The sequence below is a fragment of the Amblyomma americanum genome, unplaced genomic scaffold (genome assembly GCF_052857255.1).
Source record: "Amblyomma americanum isolate KBUSLIRL-KWMA unplaced genomic scaffold, ASM5285725v1 scaffold_19, whole genome shotgun sequence".
In the NCBI taxonomy this organism is placed as follows: Eukaryota; Metazoa; Arthropoda; class Arachnida; order Ixodida; family Ixodidae; genus Amblyomma; species Amblyomma americanum.
In genome coordinates, this window is record NW_027526491.1 from 826,267 (window position 1) to 851,728 (window position 25,462).

The following is a 25,462-nucleotide window of genomic DNA, read 5'->3' on the forward strand; positions in this document are numbered from 1 at the left end:
ATTAGGTGTGTATAGTCCTTTAAGAAGTGTTCATTCGATTTGGAACGACACTGCTTCATGGTGCTTTTCAGAGAAGCGGCGCTTGGGAAATCGAAATATCTCCTTCGCCGTCTTCGCACCTTTCCCGTACTCTCGTGATTTCTAGCCCGCTCAAGGCTGTGGGTGCCTCGCCACAGCCTCACCTAGCAAACAGCCATCGTCAGCGTGATTATGTCGGCGTTTGTTTATTTTGCTAGGTAATTTGTATTGCGCGGCTGCTGCATTGCAAGATCGCGGCGTGAGGCTCATGAGACGTCTGAAGGTGCCGTACGAATTGCTCTTTTGAAAATATCCATGTAGACACGCTAACGTAATGGCTCAAGTGTCAAAAGTCGAAAGAATACGAAAGTCACTTTCGAGCATAACTTTGATTTCTGAGCTGCTTATGGAGGCACACTATTAGCCTAAATATTTGTCACAACACGAGGTAACGCGAGGGCGAGTTTATTTACGGTATGCTCATAAAAAGCGCCTAAGAGACCCTTTATTGCCAATTCTTTCAATAATTTCACAAAAAACAAAACAAATTTGTTCAATGCGCATTTACTTTAAATATTGAAACGAAGAATTTCGGTACCATGAAAGCGCTCTGCGAACATAATTGCACTAAAAATATATTTTATTACCAGTTTACAGGCCGCGATTACTTTTAAAAGCTTGCGCAGGTTTCTGCTGATATCACACGGAGCTACCGACACAGACTACGTTTTTTAAATTTGCCGTCTCGAGCATCGTCATCCAGTGCAGTACGCTTATAGAAATTCAGAGCACACCAGAACTGGCGGAGGGGCCTTTCAGCAAGTGCAGAAAGACGCGAAACTAAACAAGGCTGGGAAATGATTTAAAAAAGTAGCGATATCTGGGGAATAATTCGCTACTCTCCTGCTGCTCGGGTAGCCACATACGCGTGTAAAAAGTTTCTTTAATTTTTGCTGAGAGGTTGGATGGCACCCTGCACAATTGCTATTAGAATTTAAACCAAGAATTCATGAAGTAAGATACGTTTTATATTGCTTTCTGCTTCTCGTGTCGAGAAATGAAACAGTCGTATATTTACTTAGCTCGTTCCCCAAAACCCTCCGTGCTAAGATCTACATGAATGTCAGCTGAAGGCATGGAATGCGCAAGCGTCAAAACGTGTCCAAGTAGTCTGCTCGAAAATAACCACAATGCACTTCCAACTCCGCACGCGATTCATTACTACACAAAGACAGTGTCCTTGCGAGCAAATCCTTTGTTCTTCATGGAGCAGGGCGAGGTACAATATCCCAGCGTAAAGACCTGAAATGATGCCAAGTTGTTTTCTCCTCCACTGCGTGTTGTACGTTACAGTAAGTTCCTTCAAAATATTTCGCCCCCAGAGCCAAAATTACCATCCTTCTAATAACAGTGTTTTGTTAAAAGCGCTCAAATGCGCAAAAAAGCACATGCAAGCCTAATCGATGTTGCTCGCGTGTCGCCAAAGAGTGGATCTGAACCCGGACCCCTGGCATTTGGACGTAATTGAAAAAATAAGGGCGCTTTAGGAGTTCACCTACGGTAAACAGACAGCGTCCACATTCCCGATGTGTAACCTTCCTCCCTGCATCCTTCTCAAGCAGTCCCTGGAAAGCGAAAATGTCGTTTGCCTACAGGTTGTGTACTGTCACTCTGGCAGAGAAATGTAGACACGTCTATCGACTGAACCTGGGGACTCTACAGAGATGGGATCAGGTGGTGGCCTTGGTTTAGTACGGAATTTTGGCGCATTCCTTGCTTTATTCGTCAATTCAAGTTATTGGAGTGATTGAGCCATCTATGGTTCAGAATGAAAATGCACGCGAGAACGCGGTGAGACAACAGGATGGACAACTTTTTATCTTTTCTCAAACTGGTACTACCGCAGAGGGCTATATATTGGATACAACTGGATCGACACAAGCGTGCATTGCAATCAAACACGGGTTTACGTCTACTTCCCAGTGGCACCGCTTTACTAAATATCAACGTAAAGCGGACCGATTTGTTCAGAAGTACTGGTATTCATGGCTGTCAAACAGCAGCAAAGCGGTCGCGGGGCCTTTGGAAACTAGTCTGCAGGCTAAATTTGTGCATTGCTCCATGTGAGTTGCCATAGTCCCTGCATCACCCAATATGAATATAAACACCAGATATTTAGGGCTTCATTGTACCACATTCTTTAGAACCGCAGTGAGTACTCCGAAAATCTAGGAGCAACAGTGTGCTCTTTTTTTTACTGCATGCTCCAGAGAAGTGCACATTCTGCCCTATTCACGTCGGCATAAAACATGATTACCAGTGTTTTCCTACGTATCCTTACGCGAACGCAGGCTTCTTGAACACATTCCTGTCTTTGGTCCTTGAGTGCCTTCACGCCCCTGAGCAGGCGATCCTTCGGTGTGTACATCATCCACATGCCCTTCATACATCTTTGGCTGCACATCTCCCGCTAGAGGATGTTCTTCTCGCACTTCTTCGTGGTAAGTGTCCGGAGTGAAGAATTTTGGTTCTGTGAACAGATATGCATAACTAGAATTTCTCGCATGTTTCGTCAAGACGTGAATTCGTTTTTTGTTTCCTTTGTTGATCAAAAGCCGCACATGACTTTAGGGGACCAAATTTATCTAAAAATGCCAAATATAGATGGCGTTCATAGATATCAAGTTGGTTGAACTATTAGGGAAACATTGACACTGAAGCCCCCAGAGAGATACGCTCCACGTTGCTGCATGCTAAGCCGCGGTGGGGAAATATTCTAGCCGCCCGCTGCAAGTACTGAATTCCTCACTTGTATTGTGAGAGAGGGTGTGTGTTTGTGTCCGTGAGAAGAAGGAGAGAAAAGCGCACTGGCTTGCCACTGGTATCATGACCGCCACTACCGTTTCCGAGTGCAGCTTCACTGTAAGCACGGATGCGCCTATATGGTACTAAAAGAGGGTAAGCTGTCCTCTAAAATTAAAAGAAAGGCCGCTAGAGGACAGCTTACTCTCTTTTTACTCCTTTCTCTTCAGAGTAGGAGGAGCAAAAAATTGGCGGTGGTTTAGCTCTGGTTAAACCTGGAGTGATGCAATAACTACAGATGGCCGAGTGGAACTTGGTCACGTGACCAACCACATGACGAACCACGTGATCAGCCAAAGCGCCGTGCCGCCGGCAGCTGCTTCGCACCACGTAACCAACCACGTGAAAGTGTGGCGGCGCAGAAACAAGGGGGCGGCGCCGCCACGCTGAAGGCTCGGAATGCTACCGTAATGTAGCTATCGCTACAAAAGAGATTAGAGCAAGGCAGGAGAGGAAGAAGAGACGGGCGTCTCCGCTAGGAATGTTGCCTGGAAGCACCTGCCAAACTTGAGACTATACTTTGTATGGAGCAACGCCCGACAGATACACAAGCGTCAAATTTTTAAAATATCCCGAGCCTAACAAATTCGGTATTAATCGCCGCTGCATGTGGACACAGCAGAATATGGGCAGGGCCCGCTCCTAGAGATCACCAGAAGGTGGTAGTTAGTAGATGCCTGAAATTTCTAGTGAATTATGCTGAGCGACGTATCCCTAACTTCATTTGTTCATTAAAACGTGATTTTGGGGAAGATATTTATTTCCATCCAGGGCGAATTGCGTGCCACCTAATCCTGCACTGCGTAACTCGCCCAATAGGGTGCGCATGTTTATCCTATTTTAAGTACAAATGCGGTCCTGAAATTTAAATTTTTAAGCGTATTCCGTTCCATAAACCTTTGAGTGACGGTGCACAAGGTGACACAGCGTGTAAGTTGCTGCTTCCTGGATTACCTTTAACACAGCCTCGGATATGCTTATGAAAAGCTTGTCGGGCACCGGTGTCAACGTTTTTTGACCAAATGGTAATTTCGATCTTTTGTTTGTACCACTAGAGCAGTCGATTACTCCGGGACGTGCTGTACTGGAAATAACAGATACAAAATTGAGTCGGCTGCAGTGACCGCTCGCATTTTAAAAGGAGTTTTCTTTATAAATACAACACTAACTTTAGGTGGCCGAACGAAAGCACCATTAGTTCACTGACGGCTGTTGTGGCATTACACCTGAGTCCCATTCCTGCCGGTACCAAGGCTGCGCCGGGCGTGGTCGCATTTCCTTCTTGGCCTCGTGCGCTTGCTGATGAGAGAGACCTCGCGAGAGCGATAGACACGAGGCTCCTCACCCGGTGCAGCCTCAATAGTGGAAAACACGGCCCATAACAGCGCCATCCATCGTGCAGCGCTCCTTCTACACCGCGGTGTCGGTCGTAGCGGACTCGAGTTGTGACAGAAGCTGGTTTATGGGGATTTAACGTCCCAAAGCGACTCAGTCTATGAGGGACACAGTAATGAAGGGCACCGGAAATTTCGACTACCTGGGGTTCTTCAACGTGCACTGACATCGCACAGTACACGGGCCCCTAGAATTTCGCCTCCATCAAAATTCGACCGCTGTTGCACGGGATCGAACCCCTGTCTTCCGGGTCAGAAACCGAGTGTCATAACCACTGACCCGCCGCGGCAGCAGTGTGACAGAAACTGTACAAACTCAGCGAAGCCGCTGCGGTGGAAGTTATGCGATTTTAGCATCGTTTTCACGCTCCGAAAATTTCCAATCAGTATCGCGTATGTAAGCGCGATAAGAGCCCGACGAGTCAGGCGTGTAGCTGAGCAAAGTCACGCCCTTTGGAAGATCCGGCATTTGTATTGACTCCATGCCATAGATTCTAAACTGATGCAACTGAACCGGCGCCCTGCGCAAAAGTGGGCGCACTGAATGAGTAAACTTGTTTCCCAAGACCGCGAAGCAAAGGAACCGGCCTAAAACGCGCTCTTAAATTCCCTTTCTATTTACTCCCCAATCCGACTGTGTTTCAATATCACCCAGCTCCCCGATCTGACCAAGCGGTTCTGCTTAGTAATGCCGACCCACAACTGGAGCTACCGCATCTCGATGTGCTAGCGTTTACTTAAGCCCCATGCGTGAATTCGTTATCCACCATTCGACCAGCCCATTTTTGTACAATTCTTGAAAACCTTAGCGTATCATCGCTAGTATGGAGCCCTCCTGCTCCTTTTCAGCTGCCAGCGTTAATGCTGCGCCAGTCTGACGCTGCCAGCGCGTACCCGATTTTACTGAAGTATAGGTCTTATAGGAAAGACGTGCATTCGCATCTATCGTCATCGCACTGACGCGTCTGCAAAGGGCAGAGCGCATGCGTAGCAAGAAGGAGGCACAGAAGGGGGAGTTGCAAGTACCGCGTACCCAGCGCAGATAGGCGCCTGCTAGAAAGTGACTCAGCGGCACAGATACGGATCGCCAGAGTAGACATCGACGCAGCTACGTAGATGGAGGGCGCTGCAGCAGAGCGATGGAGCGCCAATGACCAGGCAGACAGTTTCGGATTGTCGATGTGGCAGCTGAGTAGCGCCAATGGATGAAGCAGAGCGACGACGCGTGGAAGCTCGCGCTCGTTCCACGGTGCACAAGACAGGGCCAACTTCTCGGGAACGTCATCAGTACTATGCCCCAAACAAATGCAAATGCAACAGGTGACAGATGTTCACATGTAGCTTTCAAGCTCAGTGTCTGGCTCGCTGATCAGCATGGCTCAGGCGTTTACAAGTCGAATTAAAAATCTCCTTCCTGCAAGCACTGATTCCTTCCATGCCTTGCTCCTCTTTATTGACAGGTGTCCTTCTTCTCCATGGTTCTCTGGAGCTTTTTGCTCAGTTACCTGCTGTTCATCACCTGCGAAGCACCGACGGGAAAGCTAGAGAAACTCATCTTTGAGCCACGACGAACGAAGACGACCAAGGAGGCAGTAAACGAGCAGGCGAATGCTGATGGCAAAGAACCCAAATTACCATGGGTAGCCTCGTCTCCTCAAGGTGACAAGGTTGCCTCGCTACAAAACGGTGAAGGCGGGAAGTCATATAACGGGTAGCATTACGAAAATGGCACCCAGACAACATATCACCTCTGAAAGAATCGTAAGTTGCACAGTTCTTAGTAAGCAAACATTTATGCTTTTCGAGAAAAGTGTTGCAGGCGTGGTCTGTGTCCGTTATGCTGCTCAAAAGGTTTTAGGGAGACTGGTATCCCAGATGCTGCACTATTATGGCATATGGAAGTAAATACGTCTGGAAAATACACTTGGGAAAGCTTTGTATGCAGGCATTCAAAGCATATTTGTTGAAAATCCAGGGCAGCGGCAATCATGATATATATGCGCTAGATTTTTTTATTTAGTCACAAACTTTTAGCCACATCACATACTTGCTTGGAGGCCACGAGAATTCATCTTTGTTGCTTGTATTCTAGGCTGCCCTTGTGTACAAACCTGATGTTCTTTCCAATAAACCTTGATGAAAGTCAGCGCTTTGTCTTCCCTTACTACTTCGCTGTTTTCTCCTTTCTGGACTATTGTTTCGTCGATCTTGAGCTACCAACAGGCCCAGGCATCCTAATGCGTAATAGATTGAAAGTTACAAACTGTTCATTCGAACGTTTTGGGGCCGTTCTACAACTTTCTAGTTGGAAGTTTTCACCATCTTATTTGCTTGCGAGGCTGGTTCATTAATCTCGAATGATTATGCATTTACGCACACTACAAAAAATATTGTGACTTGCTCCATACAATAGCCACCAGCATGCATTTGGTCGTGTAGTCTTGGAGTGCCGCGGCACATTATTACCCCCTGGCAAGAGTTGGCTGGGACAGCCTGTATATATGAAGTTTCCTACCCCTGACCAAGCCGTCCGATCCACTGCTGTGGAAATGCGATGTCCAGCCAGGTCCGAGAGCCTTGTCGCTGCTGCCTGTGAGGATGCTATCCTGCTGAAACCATACATCAGTGGCCTTGTCGACTGACAGATACAAAAGGAAGTCGTCAATGGGTCCTTTGTGGATGTCACTGACATAGCGCTCTGCTGTCATCGTCTGGTCGAAAAACACAGGCCCGAGCAAGCTACCTTCAGAAATTCCAAACACTGAACGGCCATTGGTAACGGTGCTGCGTCTGTGAAACCCAGTGGGGGTTTGAATATCTCCAGTAGTGAGCATTGTGTATGTTTACCGGTGCATTTCGCGAATAAGTCGGCTCGTCACTCCTCACCTGTTTGGTCAGAAAATGCGGTCGTCTTGCAACTCTATGAGAGCCCAATAGGTGAAGTAACTCCTGCTGTGAAAGTTCCATGGCGCCAGGTTTTGATGCAGCAGCAGATGGAACGGATGCAGGTGGTTCTTCCGCACCATCCGTCACACTGATGACTAGGGAAAGTTCGTTGCTGGGCGAGTTGGTTGGCATTTATGATTTTGAGAAAGGCAGCGCTGACACAACGGTGCTGAACTAATAACTTTATTTTCGAAGACAACTGAACCGCACCTTTTATACTGTGACAGAAAATTCGCAAGCACAAGGAGGCAGAGACACGCATGCACAAGGATATGCAAGGATGAAACGAGGCAAACCATATGAGTCACCACCTATCTAATCGTTCCCAACGCAAAAAGAGACAGGTCCAAAAAAGAAAAAACGATGGCAAAAAGCACGAACAAAGCGAATGAAAGCCAACAACTAACACGGCTGAACTGGTGACAATGAAAAAATATAGAAAGAAAATGATATAAAAGGCAACAAACAACACAACTAAAAAGCGACCGAAAAAAAAACAACGCTAAAAACGATTCACACTGAGAAACAGCGAAAAGTATGTGCAATGAAAGACAAGAAAACAAAAAAGTGTAACTTGCGTGAAAACCAACAGAGAAAGAGGCTTACAATGCTGATGACATTAAATCTTCGAAGGAATGAAGATGGTATATAAACACAATTAACACAGGCGAGGTGATACAAATAAACACACGCGCGAAAGCCCAAGAAGAGCGGAGAATCATATCGAGGCAGAGAGGAATCTATTTCTTTTTCCAACACGGCAACTGGCAGCCTGCTGACGGAACAATCGTTTAGCTTTTTGGTGTTAGCTGCTTCTCTTATTTCACGGGTGTGTTGGTTTCTGTTGTTTGTCAAAATTTGTTTCTTCAAAGTTCGAAGAGCGGCGACGACAGGGACGGCAGTCCCGGCAGTGAATGGCCAAGTTTCCAGTCTTCTTTTCTTTTGTGTTAGTATGTTCTAGCAGCCTTTTATTTATACACCGACCTGTCTGGCCGATGTATTTCCTGTCACAGGTTAAATGAATGGAGCAAAAAACACGCGCGGAGCATATCATGGTAAGATCCCGGCGCCTAGTTGTGCATTCCGGAAACTCCTCCCTAGGTCCATTGACAAGCCGGAAAAGGTTAGGAAGGTGATCAGAAGCAAACAGTTCATCTACTCCAGCCCTTTTGCAAATTTTTTAAAAATTATGCGACACCTGTTGAACGTATGAAATGACGGCCAGTTTTTTTTTCCGAACCCTCTCACTCTTGAAAGTGTGTTTTTTGCTTTGCTTTGTCTTTAACAATTTTTCAGCCACAGAGGACAGGAGTAACGCCGAGCACCGAGGCTTAAGCAGTCTCTGTTCATGGTTTAAATGACTACTCTCAGGGCAGTTCTCAGACGATTTGAGCTGCGCGTTGGTAAAGGATTGCACTATGTTTTCAGGAGGACACAGGGGCGCAACAAAAACACACGGACATAGAAGTAGACAGGGACGAGCGCTTACTATCCCTGTCTACTTCTATGTCCGTGTGTTTTTGTTGCGCCCCTGTGTCCTCCTGAAAAGATATGAACCAACACGCCCAAATACAAGTACTTCTGTGCACTATGTTTCTCTTGACTGATTTCGAAAGCGCTGAATCGTAAAGAAAGACTGGCTTGTTGGCTCTATGCTCAAAGATCCAGCGAATGGGCTGGTGCGAAAAGCGCAACTTCAATTCCAGAAAGCGAATGCAGTCATTTTCCGGTATTTCATGTGTTAAAACAGGCGGAGATAAAGACTGTGAAAACGGCTAGCACCTTGTGTACTTCGGCCATAAGAGCATTGTAGCGGCAGTATAGGAGGATTAAACTGTCATCAACGTATGCGAAGATTTTAAGCAGTGGAAAATTTTCAAGTTCCTTGCCAAATTTTTTGTCATGCATAGCAGTAAGCCCGTTATATTTAATGGTGCGGGCTGGGACCTATATTTCTTCTTTCTGTTTTTTAGTCCTAATATAATCTATCTCATGCATAACCATGTAGAGGACGCTCAGAACAGGAGCGATGTTTGAACCCATAGAGATGCCCTGTTTCTAGATGGAAAAAGAATCATTTCACTTGGCAGCATAGAGGGACTTAAGAGTGGTGGATAACACTTACTAGTTCAGCGCAGTTTCTCCACTTCGTGTCCTTGTCCGTTGTCCGCCAGCGCTACCTTTCTAATGACTCGGTCACTCCAGTATCCCGGCTTACGCCGCGTACGCTTGGTTGAAGATCCAAAGATAATAGCGGCAGAATGTTGGCATCGACGCCCTCACTTAAAACAATTGCTCTGTGCCGTGTCCGCTTAAAACTGCCCCTCTGTCGTAGGTATAGGTATGCAGAATTTTCATTGGACTTGGCCGCCTGCCTTGCCACTATTGCTGCACAAGGATTGCAGCGCGCCTTCTGTTCCCATGAGATGCTCCGAAAGCCAGAATCTAGTGTGCTTTCTCTTCATTCCTGAATAGCATGTCTGCTATGCTAAAAAGCTTCCATTTCACTTATGACTGCCATCACAATAGCACATCACAAATTGTGCCTGACCACTGCTCCCAACCACGGCTTCCTCTTTAGGAAGCGACAGCACTGCCATGGACAGACCTCATGCATGACAAACTAACTTCGCCACCTCAGCATCTCGTCACTTTGGGGCTACATCGCCATCTCAAAAGCGCGGGGTGTTCGCTGCAACTTGCACCGTCACGCGCGCCAACTGGCTGACTGCGGGCAAAGAAACCATCGCAAAGACATCGGCCCACCGCTGCAACGGGGCCGCAGAGTGATGGCCGCAACTGATTTCGCTCTTTCGCTCGCTCAAACCACGCTTGACAGCAGTACGATCGTGGCGCGCGAATGAAGAGCCAAATGAGCCGGAGCTGGATAAGAGGGGCCCACGCGCCGAGCGGCCTTGTGAAAACGGTGGATTCTGCGCTCTCGTTTCTCTCATACGTCACGAGGACTGCTCGTGCGCCGCTCGGGCTGCTGGACAGAGAGTTGGTTCCTTGGCGCCGCGTGCTGTCTTGGCTTACCGCGGGAGTTGGCAAACACCGATTTTGACCCATGTCGTACTCCGGCAGCATCACCGCACGCTGGAACCAGGAGACAGACGAAAAGTTTCATCGAAGTTCGATGCCCTCTCTTCGCTTAGGAGACGTGATTTCGCTCCTTTCTGCCGACAAGGTTACTCGCGGCCAGAGGTGGGCAAATGCCCTCATTTTTGGTTTTCCTTCCTCACCCTCACTGTTGAATCCAAGGCCCTCCCTCACCCTCGCCCTCATTTTGAGATGTTATCCGGCCCTCCCTCAGCCTCATCCTCAATTCAAAAAACTTGCTGGCCCTCTCTCGCCCTCACATCGGTGACCCTCCCTCACCCTCACCCTAACTAACAGTCGTTTTAAAATTCGAGTTATTTTTGTAGTAGGCAACTTCCGGCGATATTAGTGAGTAATAAACATTTAAGACAAGCCCTAAAGGCATTGTTGGACGAGAGGCTAGATCCTTTTATTGAGTGTGTCCGTGTACATGTGTGTGTATTGTTAGAGCTAATACGTGAGACAAAACCGAGACAGTTACGAGTTGAGCCCCAAAATAACACTCTGCCTTTACTTCTGGCACGCACTGCGTGCATACATGTTAACTGCACCTACAAAATTTCATTGTTATCTATATGCGCCGCTAAAATAAGTCAGCACGTTGTTGTGTCTGTACAAAAACTAATGTACGCCAAGAATATTCAGAAAAAAAGGCAATAGCATTTACCACGAACATTACAATGAGTCTAAGCATAGAAAAAACTTAGAAAAAATTTCTAGGCCGCTTAATTACCATTACCCGATGACTTTACGATAGCACTGGGTCTTCTGAATTTCACTGCCTTTAACCTCTCGCCATATCGTGCGGATTGCTGGACGCTTGTCTGATGACGCTTCCACGCGCACGGATTGAAGCTAATGAAGACCACCCTTTCAAACTGCAGCGTGAGAGACTGGCAATTTAACACGCGTGAACGTGCGTAGTGACCAAGATGACGACAATGCAAGCATAGATTGAGAGCTTGGCAATTTTTACAGGCAGAATGTTAAGATTTCTCCCAACTGACCGTTCATCTGAGGCAAGTGCATGAACCGAACGACATTAAATCGGAGTGGCCCTCCCTCTTGGTGATGTGCTCAGCCTTACCTCGCATCTAGTGCTCTGCTGCTCTGTCCTTTTGCGATACGATTCGAGGCGTTTCCTAAAAAGTTAATGTAAATGAAAATATTTTCAATGCAATTAAAATACAGTGCTTTAAAAATGCTGTTGCGATGGCGTTGAGGTCTGAAGCAGCGACCAGCGGAACTGATTTTTTAGCGCCACCGCGGCTTCGGATCCCGCTCCTCCAGCTATGAAGCTTTTTATTTCTTAAGTGTCTTCCCTCAGTGCGATTCCGGCTTGCCACTGCAGTGAGGCTCTTATGCTGTCTCTTGAATTAAAACATTTTTCAGGCCATTTGAAACTCAAACGCGTGGCTAAAATGCAGCTTTTAGGCTGAATAATGGCAAACATTAACTGTCGGTGTCTCGAGTGAACGGTTCCTGTGGTTGCCATTATAGTGCCCTAGCGTTTCTACTCCGCCGAAAATCGGTGGTCTGTCTATCGGAATCCTGCTTCTAGCACGTGGGCCACCTTGGTCACGTGACGTTGTGACGTCATCACAAGCTGCCCATCAAATTATGAGCAAATGGCCCGCAGTGGCAGTTCAATTAATCATATGGGAGAGATTCCTCAGGAAAAACTTGGGCCTCATAAGCCCCGCCGATGGCAGCATCTGCCATCACAAGGCAGTGGCGCGTAGCCTACAAGCTACATCTCAGCGCCAGGAGCGGAATCAGGATCAAATGGGCCTGTGAATGCAGAGAATTGACCAATTATACCGCAGTATAAGTTTAAAATGATGCAATATCACGCAAACTTACATCATATGAAATATCAACCGAAGTAAGCCAGTTCACGTCAAGCAAAAGTATACAGAGTAAATTTAAATCAGGGCTAGTGGTGCTAGCACACAATAATTCTTGATTAGCCCCAAGCTAAACCGCCCGTGATTGCTTTGCTTGCATGGCTACGCATTACCCAAACGTTGAGAGTCAGTTTCCTACCATGCCTGCGAGAAATGTGGTTCATAAAATCAGGCGCGCGATTATGTGGTCTCATGTCTCACCAGCGACAGAAATAGAACCAAGAGATGTTGCTGTTATTTGGAGAGTTGTACAACTTTTTTCTTTTTTAGCACATCGCACAATGCAAGGGGGAGCGAGCGATGATTCAGACCAAAGTTGTTAAGCTGCTGCTTTATTTCCATGGTAAGATTACAATGATTGACTTTGCCCACCTCATTGTCGGACCGCTTTCCTATACCTCAATTCCAGTGAATATAGAAAGATACGACTGTGCTGAACTACTCACAATATGAATGGAAAAACTCCACACTAACGCCGCCAACCGGCTTTCATTTGAGAGTGGAATTTCGTCGAAGAATTTTTGCGCTGCAGCCAGTTCTTTAAAACCTCACTCAGCTGAAATCGAACTTCGTTCCGACAAAGAAGGCCTACAACTTCGGAATTCAACGGCCTTGCTAGGTATAATTTCTACGTGTTTTACTCTACACTCTGATCATCCGACCGACTCGGAGCTGGTAATGAAAATGTTGACTGCAGTGCTATGGCTCCCGTTTGACAGCCAGCCACCCGCACGGCTCGGCCAGTGGCCCCTTGTTATCACATATACAGGGTTATTCACTGAATACTTTAGACAATTAAAAAAAATCTTTTCGAGTTGAAGGAGCTCTTTTTTCGGCGGTGTAGTCCATCATGGCGACGAAGAAGGTGTGCTGCACCCCCGTTTCGTGTTCGCCTCGTGTACCTCCAGACTGCACAAACTACGTCTTCCCCGGGATCTTCACCATAAGAAGTAGCGTTTCAAAATAAGAATTCATAACGGCCGGCACAGGCAAAAGCATTAGCCCGGAGTGCGGTTCGAGCCATCAACCTCACCCTCACACCGTGCATCTTGTCTTCCCTCGCCCTCACCTCGTCATGTATTCCACCCCTCGCCCTCACCTCATTATGTCGTTCTTCCCTCACCCTCGTTCTAACGAATTTTCATACGCCCATCTTTCCTTATCCTCACCTCACCGACTGAAATCCTCATGAGGTGAAGGTGAGGACGCCCTCATGAGGGCTCGTCCTCTTGAGGATGCCCATCTCTGCTCGCGGCACGCCGAAAACGTGAGCTAAAAGGATTTAGTGCTTAAAATAAGGGCGCTTTAGCGGTCAGTTCGCGCAAACTGACTGCTTTCACTCTCCTGATGCGTCACCTAGCTCCCTTCTTCCTTCTTAGGTTCGTAAGGCTGGAAATTCGATCGAACCCGAGTGACACAAGTTTGTGTTTCAAACACGCTATTAAATCAAGCCGACCACCCTGAGCCCGTCTTCGTAAGATTTAAGCGTAAAGGAGACATTATTTTCAGCAGCATGAGTGCTCACGCCTGTCATCCTGAACCAATATTTGCCACTATCTTTTAAAGCGTTATTGGAACCTAAATTTGTGCATTGCTCGATAAGAGTTGCCGTAGTCCGTGTATTGCCCTACAAAATTAAAATTATATGTTTCCGGCAGTGAGTGCTCCGAAAAGTCTTCAATACCTTCTCTCTTGCTTCCATGGCTCACAGTAATAATTGCTCATTCTGTTCTTTTTACTCGGTCATAAAACAGGATTATCTATGTACTTCCACCTGTCCTTTCGCGAACGCAGGCTTTTTAACACGTTCCTGTCATGGAGCTTCTTCACGTCCCTAAGCAGGCTATCCTTCGTCGTGTATGAACATCACCCACCTGCCCTCTATACGGCTCTGGCTGCACACATCCCTGGAGAGGAAGTTCTCGCACTTCTCTGTGATAAGTGCCCGGAGTGAATTTTTGTTTTGTAATTAGTTATGAGTTTCTGCTGACTTTTACGCTTAATTTTGCGCTAATTTCATGAGACTTGAATTCTTTTTGTATTTCTTCGCCATTACCCAAACGAGACGCCGAGGAACCAAACTTCTCTCAGAATAAACCGGTTTTGCTAAGCCCACTGCGCATGCGCGCGTTTACCTGATGAACTCAAGTGCCATCGTGGTTGTAGTCCTTGGCGGCGTCGTCTGCACGACAACCCACCTTACTCGGCGCCTTGATTGGCATTAAACTCTGTCGTAGCCAATTTCTGCCGTGTCACGTATTCTGGTCAGCTAAAGGCAAAAGAGCTGCCCCTATAGAGCTGGTACTTACGCTTTGAGAGTGTGTAGCACGTCGCTGCATGGAGGGGAGTCGCCGCGCCGGCGACACTGCGCTTTTTATTCGAACCTTCGTGTTTAAATGTTGCAGGCGACAAAGAAGACATGCTTGACCGCCAGTGCAGCTCATTTTGCCAGCAGAACATTTTTGTGCATAGTGATGCTTGCGTTTCAGCGTCCTCAGACAGTGCGTACATTTATTCCCGTTTTTCATGGGTATCCATCTAGGCATACACTAGCCGTGTACCGAGCGTTGTCTTTATTTCTTCGTCATGCTACATATCTAAGAATGACCACGCAGTTCTTTTATTTTCACATATAAACCCATAAATATAATCACGAAGTGCTTGGGGGCTTACCTCCAAGAAAGCTTCAAGCACTGCCCATGCGAAGCCGGCAGACGATTTCCCACTCCACTCGGTAAAAGTTTGTAACGGATCAGTACGGACGATCTATGCCGTTTTCCTTAATAGAATTGTGAATAAATAAATGTCATGTTGCTAAAATGGAATGATCAAATACCGGCTACAAGAAAAATCCAAATTATCTCACATTTCCACTGTCTGATAGTCAAGATTTCTCTTTCCACGAAATACAGAAAGCACTGTCTCTATAATGACACTTGAGGTATCAGCAAGTAATATATGTATCAAACACACACGCATTCTGGACTCCTGAATGTAAAAATAAAGCTTCGCGCAGTTCTTCACCCACAACCTTACATCGGGGAGAAATTGCTGCTAAGTCCGCTTGAAGAGAGAGCAAAAAAGTGAATCCGAACGCCTCCTTTTGTTGGCAGTTTAAAACTGACAACAAAGGGTGCACGGGGCGGCGAACTGTGTTTGTTCTAACTCTACAACATTACCTTTAACAGAGTCTCGAACTATATTGCTCACGGAAAGTTTTTAGGGGTCGAGTGGAGCGGGGGATGTGGGGAGCAATGGGTCAGCTGTTCTTCATTGAAACTGTAATATCTCTAAATCTTCGTGTTACTTATACCAGAAAAAATCCCCTTCAGGAAATTACTCCGGGATATGAGATGCTGAAAAAAAACTGTCTCTTGTAGTGCGCGCATTTTAAATAGGCTATTTTTTAAAAACATCACCTATCCTTTGGTGGTCGAAACAGAGCACTGTCCAATCACTGGCGGCTGTTATTGCGTTACGCCAAGGTTCCGTACCTGCGGCAGCGCCGTCCTAGGAGGCATGTCTCCCTCACTCTCGTGAACTTGCTGAGGAGGTCTCGCGGGAGCGAGAGGCAACGTCACCTCGCCCGGTGCCTCCTAGATAGCGGCAATTGCAGACGATAATAGCACCATCCTTCGGCAACGCTCTCGCTCTGGCTATGGTTACGGTGCACGGTGTAATAGAAAGGTGTCTCAACGAGCCCTCGGCAGGTGGCACAAAACGCCTCGCAGTTCTCGACGCTCGGCCGGATGGCGCCACATGACTGCGGCCGCATTTGAAGTTAGAAAAAGCAAATTGGGCAGGAATAGACGTTAGCAAGGAAATGTTGGAATATTGTGGAAATATACCTTGAGAGGGAACGAGAGCAACTGGTTTAAACGCAAAGCTTAGCCAAAATGAGTAAATAACCAGAAAATGAGACGCATGTTTTCCGATAATTCCCATTGTTTACCAGTAGTTCTCGTGGCCTTCAGGTTATTTAGCGTGTGCGAAACATTGGTAATTCCAACCATTCGCTTGCCACCAGGCTGATAAAAAGTGGATTCCTGTATTCAGCGATTATGCGCAATTCATCAAACCGTCAAAGCGAAAAACATTCAAGGGATTTAAGCCAACACGGCGTGCAGGTTGTCTGAGCAGTGGTGCCGACTGCGGTGAGCGATCTGAGCAGAATGTGATAGGTGCTATTTTCTTTACTACAGACATTAAATAAATGAAACTGTAAATTCCTGGCATAGTATGAAAATATCGCACGCAAGCCAAAAAACACATAAGCCTGAGTGTGATCGAATCAGTCGGCATGCTAATGAAACTGCAAAATAATGCACTCATATTCGGTACATATATCACTAGCTTTATTGTCAAAGAAAACAAGACACTCTAAAATCGGTGTCACTGATGAGCGAAAGAGCACATGTACGACCCACAAGACGAAAAGCGCTGAAATTAGCCAGACCTTGTTTTTCGTGCCTAATTATAGAAACTAAAATCCCGGCCATTCCACGTACACTGCAATCAAGAATGTCCTTCTTTGACAGTTTTACTCAGTGATTGCGTTCTGTTGCCCATTTATTTTTCCTTTGCTTTGGAGTACTGACGAATCCTCATTGACGTAGCTCGCGTGCGTAGTTCGCCCTTTTCAGTGTCGCCATTCGTTCAGCATTTTCTGGAGACTTGAAACAAAATATACTTGTTCCAGCTGCCTGACCTCTCTTCGCTAACCGCTTTTCGCGGAGTTTCAAGGTGTCCGAGAAACTGAGGCATCTTGGACAAGTGCTTAGACCTGAGGCTGCTGAATAAACTTGCAGTGCTTGTGCCACGCCACACTTATATCAAGAAATCCGCTGTCCCGCTAAACTCGAGGATAAGCCTTTGGATTTAGTCCACCACGACAGACAACAGCGTCACCCACTTGTTTGAGCAAATTGCGACAATATTTTCAGCACTTCGTGTCGTGTCACTTGACAGCTGAAATTTTTCTAGTGAGATTTGCCTTTCCAGTATAGCAATTAGCGTCATAGTCACGTCCTCATTGACAATTACGATCATTGTCGGCAGGACCGGAGGAGACGGGTTTGGCGGTGCTCTCAACTGGTTAACTTTGATGCGCTCAGCTTTCGAAAAGTACACGCTTCTGACTCCAGATCTAGTTCGAGTCGATGGCAGCCCCAAGAGCTAGAAGTTAAAATGTTCGGCAGCACTTCAAACAAGTAACTGAAGCCGCGCGATGTGGTGCCCGAGGAAGATATGGTTCCTGCGGCCCTCCTTCGTAGACGGCTCTTGATTCGCCGCATCCTCGAGCACCGTGGAGCGATTTCCGTTCCTTACTAACTTTCGACAGGTGTGCAGAACAGTCAAAGAACCTAGTTGGCACAGCATCTTTCGCAAGACAAGATCCCCCCGGTGCACGTACGAGTATATGGCCCTTGTACATGGCTTCCCGCGTTTTCGACACGAGATGAGGCTAGAAATGTTTCTCACATAATTAGCCCGAAGGTTGCAGCAAACGGTCATTACGTAAGATAATATTTCTCCACACCTTCAAACGTTCTCCGTCCTTGGCGCCCAAAACAGTGAAAACGTTTCTTTGCACGGCTTGTAGCCTGTCGTACATCGCGGAGCAGTGCACTTTCGCCCATTGTCGAAGCACCGAAGAACCGGCGACAGCACCATACATCACCATAATCAAAATGCAGTCGTGTTTCAGTCAAAGAACAACACTACAGACCGAATTGGAAGTCCATGCCGAGAAAAGCTTACGTTCAACGGCGTGTTCACTGCAAGCAGACGACAAAGACGGGCCCACTAGGGCCCGCATTTCTGCGTCGCCATCGGTCGGCAGGCAGCGAAACTGCGAGACTCTGCGATGAACGTGAGGAGCACAGGAGAAGCGGCGCGGTTGGTACACCTCTCTATTCTTACACCGTGGTTACGGTGGGCTCCTAGCTTTTGATAGACTATACTTGCGCAGCCAAAACTACCGTAGCGGAAGTTATTCGATTTGCGCATTATTTTTCATGCCCCGCAACCCTCCCACGAGTCCGTCAGATAATGAAGTTGAGCTAGTTGGTTTTGCACGAATAAATTAGCGCTAAGGACGGGACAAGAAGTGGGGCGACAAGAGTGCATGAGTCTCGCGTATCTCTGCGGGGCAGTAGGGACCGAGTCAGGCGTCTGGCGGAGGAAGGCCATGCCCATTGGAGGATTGGGCAATTGCACTTACTCGATGCCTGCGAATCGAGCCTGGCGCAAATGAAGCGGCTGCCTGCGTATGTGCGGACAGACTGAAGCAGTAAGCGCGGTTTTCAAGACCGTGCCTGAGGGCACTGGTAAAAAACTCGCTCTTATTGCACTTTCATAACAAGTGAACGACTCGACGGCGTTTCGCTTTAACCCAGCTGCCCGATTTGACCAAGTTGGTCAGTTTATAGTTCACCCGGCCCACTTGCGCTAGCTCTCGACAAGATAGCGTTTACATCAGTCGGTATCGAAATCTATTTTGCACAATTCGAGCCCATGAGACTCATCAAAGGAGGCACAGAAGTGGAGGGTCATGAAATACGTATGCAGCGGAGGTAGATGCCGCAGTGGAGAATTATCAAGCGAAACAGATAGCAGACTCAGGAGCATGCAGTAGCGCCTAGACAGATGGCACCGCAGCAGAAGAGACGGAGCCATGCTGATGTGGCCGACAGCACCGTAGTGACGACATGGTAGCTGAGTAGTGCAATGGATGAAGCAGAGCAGCAGCACATGAAACATCACGCTAGGCACGCAACATGTAAGAGAAAGGTAGAGGCGTGGAAACGTGAAGCCGACGGGAAGGAGGAACCGTCGGTACAATGTCCCAAGCGAATGCGACACTAGCGGAATGCTGAGCATACAAATGCTCGGCGCGCCACGATTCTGAGGTGCGGGCTCGGGAAGCAGCCCAAAAGGAGGAGAATAGACGCCGAAACACTGAAGCGCGGGCTCGGAACGTTGTACGAAATCACGAAACCCGGGAAGGCCCCGAAGTGAGAGTTCGCCACGTGACGTCGGCGAATGAGAGACCACAGCAGTGCGACGCAAGAAATGAATGGCGCTACGCGAACGCAAAAGCAAAATTGGAAGCAGGTCGGAAGGGTGTCGACATGTAGAGAAACTATGCGGGAACAACGATTCCTTGCTCGCAGTAAAGAAGCACAAAGCGGAAATAGCCTAACGATGGCGAATTGTTTTGTGTGGTCTGATTGATGACGCCCGTTGCCTAGTATTGCATCTGAAACATTTCGACTCATATTAAAACACAGCTTTCATGCTCAATATCTTAATGCCTCAGACCTGAATGTCAACCACTGAAAGGTTCAGGTGTTTAGAAGACTGTTCATAGTTCTCATTAGTGGCTGCACTGGTTCCTATTTACGTCTTCTTCCACCTTATTGACAGGTGTCCTACTTCTTCATCATGCTTCTCTAGAGCTTCTTGTTCGACTACCTGCTGTTCATCACCTGCGAGAGACCGGCGGCAAAGCTGTAAAAACTCGTATTCGAGCCGCAACGAACGAAGACGACCAAGCAGGAAGTGAACGAGGTGGCGAATGCTTATGGCGAAGAGCACAAATTACCAAGACGTAGCTCCGCCTCGCCGAGATGACAAGGTGCCCTCGACACGTACCCTTGACTGCAGGAAGGTGATATAACGGGTGGCATTAGGAGAAACGCAACCAAAGAGAATCTCAACTCTGAACGAATCTCCAGTTGCACATCTTGTACTAAATCACACACGCGACAATTTATGCGTTTTTATAGAAGTAATGGCAGGTTGAACCATGTCTGCAATTCCGCAGAAAAACTCCTTTAAAAAGAAGGGTATCAAAAATGCCGCACTGCTGTGACATAAGGGATTAACTGCCTCTTAGGAAATTCTTTAGAGCTAGTTTTTAATGCGACGTTGAAAGCAGTTTTCTCAAAAAACTTGGCAGTCGTTGGGCTAGAGTTGTTTTGAAGCGAAAACTTCTCTACGCTAGGTTTTCAAGAGGGCAGCGTCTGTGCAGTCACAAGACAGGTGTCACGTGGTGTAACATGGCAGGTCAAGTGACCAACTCACGTCATCACAATCTGCCCACCGCGGCAGGTGGCAGCTGCCCCATCGGGCATTTCATCGACGCTTTGCAGACAATTCGTTCGGCAGTGTGTGTGGCGTTTTTGAACTTAGCCATGCAAAGGAAGGTTTCGCTTCTCACCAGGGTTAAACAAAGTTTAAACAAAGTTTAAACCACAGCTTTTTCTCCCTTATTTTGAAGTTACATCACGTACTTTCTTACATTCAGCGAGATGGCGGGTCTTCTTTGATTTTTAGCATTCCTGTGTATATAAACCTGACGTACACTATGCGGCACTCTGTCAATAGCTCTTTCAAGATCGAGTTATAGCATTTCGTTGCTCCCCTCTAGTGCGTGACAACTTTTCGGGACATTTTGGTTGTGAGCCTTCCTCCTTAACAGTGCACACTGGCGTTTGACTTACGTTTATGCATCTAATATTGTTGATGACCGGACGGTTTTCTTTCAAAGCGTCTACCAGGTGTGTAACACTGACCGTATTGTATTGACACAGGCTAACTGTGTTTTCTGAGCGCATGACAGATCTATAGCTCGCGCCTTGCCAGCGACGCCAGCGCGGACTACCGCTGTGATGTCGGCTAGAAGACGTCGGTCCCTGTCTTTGCATCCAAAGTGAAATGAGCTTTGCACACTTTTTTGAGAAAGGGAGAGAGAGAGTGAGCGGTTATTTGCTTTATTTAACTTCTAAATGATACAACAATAATAGATGGGCCTATAGACAAAGCTTGTTTGGGCTCACGCTTGGAAGCACAGTAAAATAAGATACTTGAAACTCAAACAGTGCAAATGCATGCCAGTCATAACACGAAAAAGAAGAAAAAGACAAACAAAATAACAGAGGGTGGTTGGAACTACGACATGTCGCTAAAAACATCTTTAACCCAGTATTCAAAGTTTCTAGATATTTGGATCTGAAAAGGGACGTCATTCTACATTTTATACCGTAAAGCTGCAGTAGTTGCTGACCATAAAAGTTGCGTGTTAAAATATGATTGAAGTTTAGACGGCTTGCAAGGTGCACGACTTTCAAGGCAAAAGTCATGCAGTGTTGTATCATGCATACGTGTCCCGTGTAGTTACTGTCAAGTGAATCCTGTATCAATGAAAATTGCTTGCTGCCATTTGGAGTTGGGAAGCAAAGCACACGTAGCAAATTCGTTTGGAAATCATTGAAATTTAATGATCAAGTTCTGGCAGACGAACTCTTTGTTAGAGAGACAGCGGACGTCATCGACGTGTTGTGTAATGAGTAGCAGGCATGTAGCGCAGTATAGTAGGAAAAATTGAAGCAAAAGTAAAAATGATAGCGATAGCAAGATCTGGGGTTATACAAGATCAACGAAAATGCTGCCAAAATTTTCCATGTGAGAACGAGCAAAATGACAGCTGAAAAATTTATCAAGGGACGTGTTTTCATCAATGAGATTCGATCTCTAAAGCAACAGTTGGAAGTATTGATGACGAATGCTCCCGCGGAGCTACGCTGCGGTTAGGTGCTGAGCGCTTGATGGCTGATTAGCCGCCTACCGAAAGCATTATCGGCGTAGAGAAAAGTCGTGCTCATTTGAATCAAATATATGACATTGAATGACAGCGGTCTCTGAGGAAGCAATAAGGCGGTATAAAACGTGCGTTTTGCTGAAATTTATAGTGCCCTATTCGCTTCTGGTTCAGTCAGGATCGAACATTTTAAACGTGAAATTTTGTTACTGATAACACGATTATACGATGAAATCAACGCTTGGTTTTAAAGCCCTATATCATCCGAGAAAGTAACAAAAAGACGCGAAGAACTGAACCCAGGCAAATCTCCTTGTCCCAATGGGCTGAGGACTTCATTTTATAAATCCTTTAAGCCTGCCGTAGCTCCAGTACTGAATAAGCTATACGCGATTGCGTATGACCGTGACTCTTTGCAGCCGTCCTTTCTAACCTCGCACACGGTTTTAATTCCTAAGCAAGTAAGCTACGCTTTATATTTCGCCGGGAAAGCCAATATGTCTCAATAAGCCAATACCACAGATGAGCTTCCCGCATTGACGAAATGTCTTTACATTCTTTTCTACTCTGTTTTGCGGGAGAAAAAAGAATAAATGCATGAGGAGGTTATGTAGACGAGGTGCACCACCTGCCTTCGAATACATATAAATAAGGGTCATAAACTACATAAAACTGCAGAGCTGTAAAAGTGAGAGAAACATTCACTGTCTAATACTGAAGGTCGCTGTCATACGAGTATCGTTAAAATTACAAGATGTACCTAGTTATTCGTTTAAATACTGACGCACTAATTTCATTTAGGTTTAATTAGTCCTGAGCGAAATTTAGCCAGCTCCATCCAAAAGAAAGCAATGGTTTCACGAGATTTTCACTGCATTCCTTCAACTGGGATGCGCATAAGTTCGCGGATATAAATTTGAAAGCGTATGAAAATTTTTCCAGTCGCACAGAAAGAACTCTTCTTTGCCTGTATTCAAGCAGAGCCCATTTTTCAAGGTGACTGCAACAAAAAATTAAAAAGAATGTTCATCGCCATTTTCAGACACTACTTCCGCTTAAAAGAAATAGCCCAAAATCTGCGCTCGTTTATTGGCGGCACTTTAATCTTGTGTCACTCACAAAAAAGTCACAACATGTTTCATACCCCTCAATGTGAATTCCTTCAAAAGGCAAACGCACGTGGCTGAAAGAAGAAACGCTGGCGCAACAGTCGTGTTAAGCCTATGTTCTTGTCTTCGCTATAACTACTCCTAAGTAATAAATCGAGAACGTTTACCGTCTGTTGTCGTTCATTAGGTTGGCTTTAACTTCTAGGCGGTGCTCGATCGTTGGCACCAAACACGTCGTCACCAGTCGAGCTGATGGCAGCTGATTGGTTTGCATTTATCGTGAAGAAAGTCATTAGAAACGTTCTTCTCTGTTTTTGTATTTTTCGGTTAGGTATCTCGGAGCTTTGCAACTACATGCGCAAGTCCGTCCTCCGTGCCATTCGCATTTGGCGCCGCGTCTCCATCGCTTTTCTCGGTCTGTTTACGTTGAGGTTCGAAGACTAGCTTGTCCAGCCGCCCCGTTGGCGCCTCGCAACAGATGAACAAGAGGTAACTAAGGAGGTAGCTCCACACAATTGTGGTGAAGAAGAGCGAAACCTGCGCAAAGATGGAGGGAAAACACATATTTCACTATTATTACGCGCGGAGATTGCTTACAAGCCTCACATACGTGGAATAAAAGAGATAGAGTAAATGTTTTAAAAGCTAAACTATTAATAGTATTTTCAGTATTGTTCTGCCCTTTTTTATTCTCACAGAAAAAACAACATACAGCTCTTGGGGAAGGATGTGTGTTCAATTCATAGGTGTTTTTACAAGAAAACAGAACATATAGAAGAACCCGCAATACTCCCGATATATATATATATATATATATATATATATATATATATATATATATATATATATATATATATATACATATATATATATATATATATATATATATATATATATATATATATATATCTATATATATTGCCACCTGGTGTTCTCAGGTGGCGCTGAAGTGTCTTCGAAGACGTTGAAGTGTCTCTCGCTGGCTGGCTGGCTGCTTGCTGTATTCTGCTGGTTAGCGACCTGTCTCCCTGTTTTCCGTTACATATTTTGGTGTAGGCGCTGGGTAAAGATCCCTGTATATGTCTCATACTCCTCCGGATACCCTGGGCTCCAGTCCTTCGCTAGTGGACACCCCCGTGCACCGTGCTAGCCGGAGAAATCAAGGCCTACCTCCCGAACACGGGCTTTTGGAGTCTGCCAGAGCACCCACCCATCGACCTGTCATGCCAGCTGCTGCCTACTACACCTTGCAGAATCCGCGACTGCCCAAACCATTCCACGGCAGTCAGCTCGAAGACGTAGAGGACTGGCTTCTCGAGTTTGAACGCGTGGCCTCATTCAACCAGTGGGACGACGCCGCTAAACTTCGAAACGTCTTCTTTAGTCTCGAGGATGGTGCACGTACCTGGTACGAAAACCGAGAAGACGCCCTAACATCATGGCACGAGTTCCGCCGACGCCTGCTGGAGACCTACACCAGCACGGATCGTCGAGAACGGGCTGAACGGGCTTTGCAGTCTCGCATTCAGATGCCGAATGAGACTGTAAGCATGTACGTGGAGGATATGACTCGGCTCTTCCGGCGAGCTGACCCGGCCATGCCCGAAGATAAAAAGGTGCGCCATCTCATGCGCGGCGTTAAAGAGCAACTTTTCGCTGGCCTCGTGCGCAGTCCACCTGGGACTGTTGCTGAGTTTCTCTCGGAGGCGGTCACGATGGAGAAGATGCTCTTGCGGCGGTCTACCACCTACGACCGGCCGGTACTCGCCGCTTCACTTACAGAGCCGCTTCCTGCCTTCGGGGCTAACCCTGGTCTTCTCCGCGACCTGATCCGCTCCGTTGTGCGCGAAGAGCTCCAGGCGCTTTTCGGTGCTCCCCTGCCGACGGCCGGCTCTCTCGCTAGCCTGGTCCGCGAAGAGGTTCAAGCCTTGAGACCTTCGTTCCCGTCCGTTGACCCGCCGCCTTTACCAACGGAGTGCCGTCGTCCAACGTACGCTGAAGCCTTGCAACGTCCTGCGCCCTCTTCGGCGCAGTTTCCTCCGTCCAATCAAGGCTCGCTGTTTTCCGCACACCCCGACACGTACTACATCGACAATCGACGATCACCCCAGCGGAAGACGGACCTGTGGCGTGCTCCGGATCGGCGGCGTCTCTGCTTTCACTGCGGGGAACCCGGTCATCTGTATCGCCAGTGCCCGTATCGACAGCTTGGGCTGCAGGGGTTCCCTATCGACATGCCCCGTCCACCAAGAGGTCAACGACCCCGGGAGATCGAGGACTACGTAGCCCAGCAGCGCATGGCGACAATTCCCCAGCGGCAGTCTCGGTCTCCATCACCACGCCGACCTTCGCCACAGCCCCAAAGCTCCTCCTGGATGGCGCAGAGACGGTCGCCAAGTCCCCGCCGGGAAAACTAAAGAGAGCGACCTCAGGGGGCGAGGCCGCTGGCAATCGATACGAACAAGACCCCCCGACAACGCGAACAGCGACCGACCGCGATTTAAAGGCAACGACTGCAGTACC

General features: G+C 47.1%; 1 pseudogene; it reads left to right on the forward strand.

Annotated features, from left to right (window-relative positions):
* Positions 1-6,331, forward strand: part of LOC144111956 (nose resistant to fluoxetine protein 6-like) — a 77,362-nt pseudogene extending 71,031 nt beyond the window's left edge.
* The last annotated feature ends 19,131 nt before the right edge of the window (positions 6,332-25,462 follow it).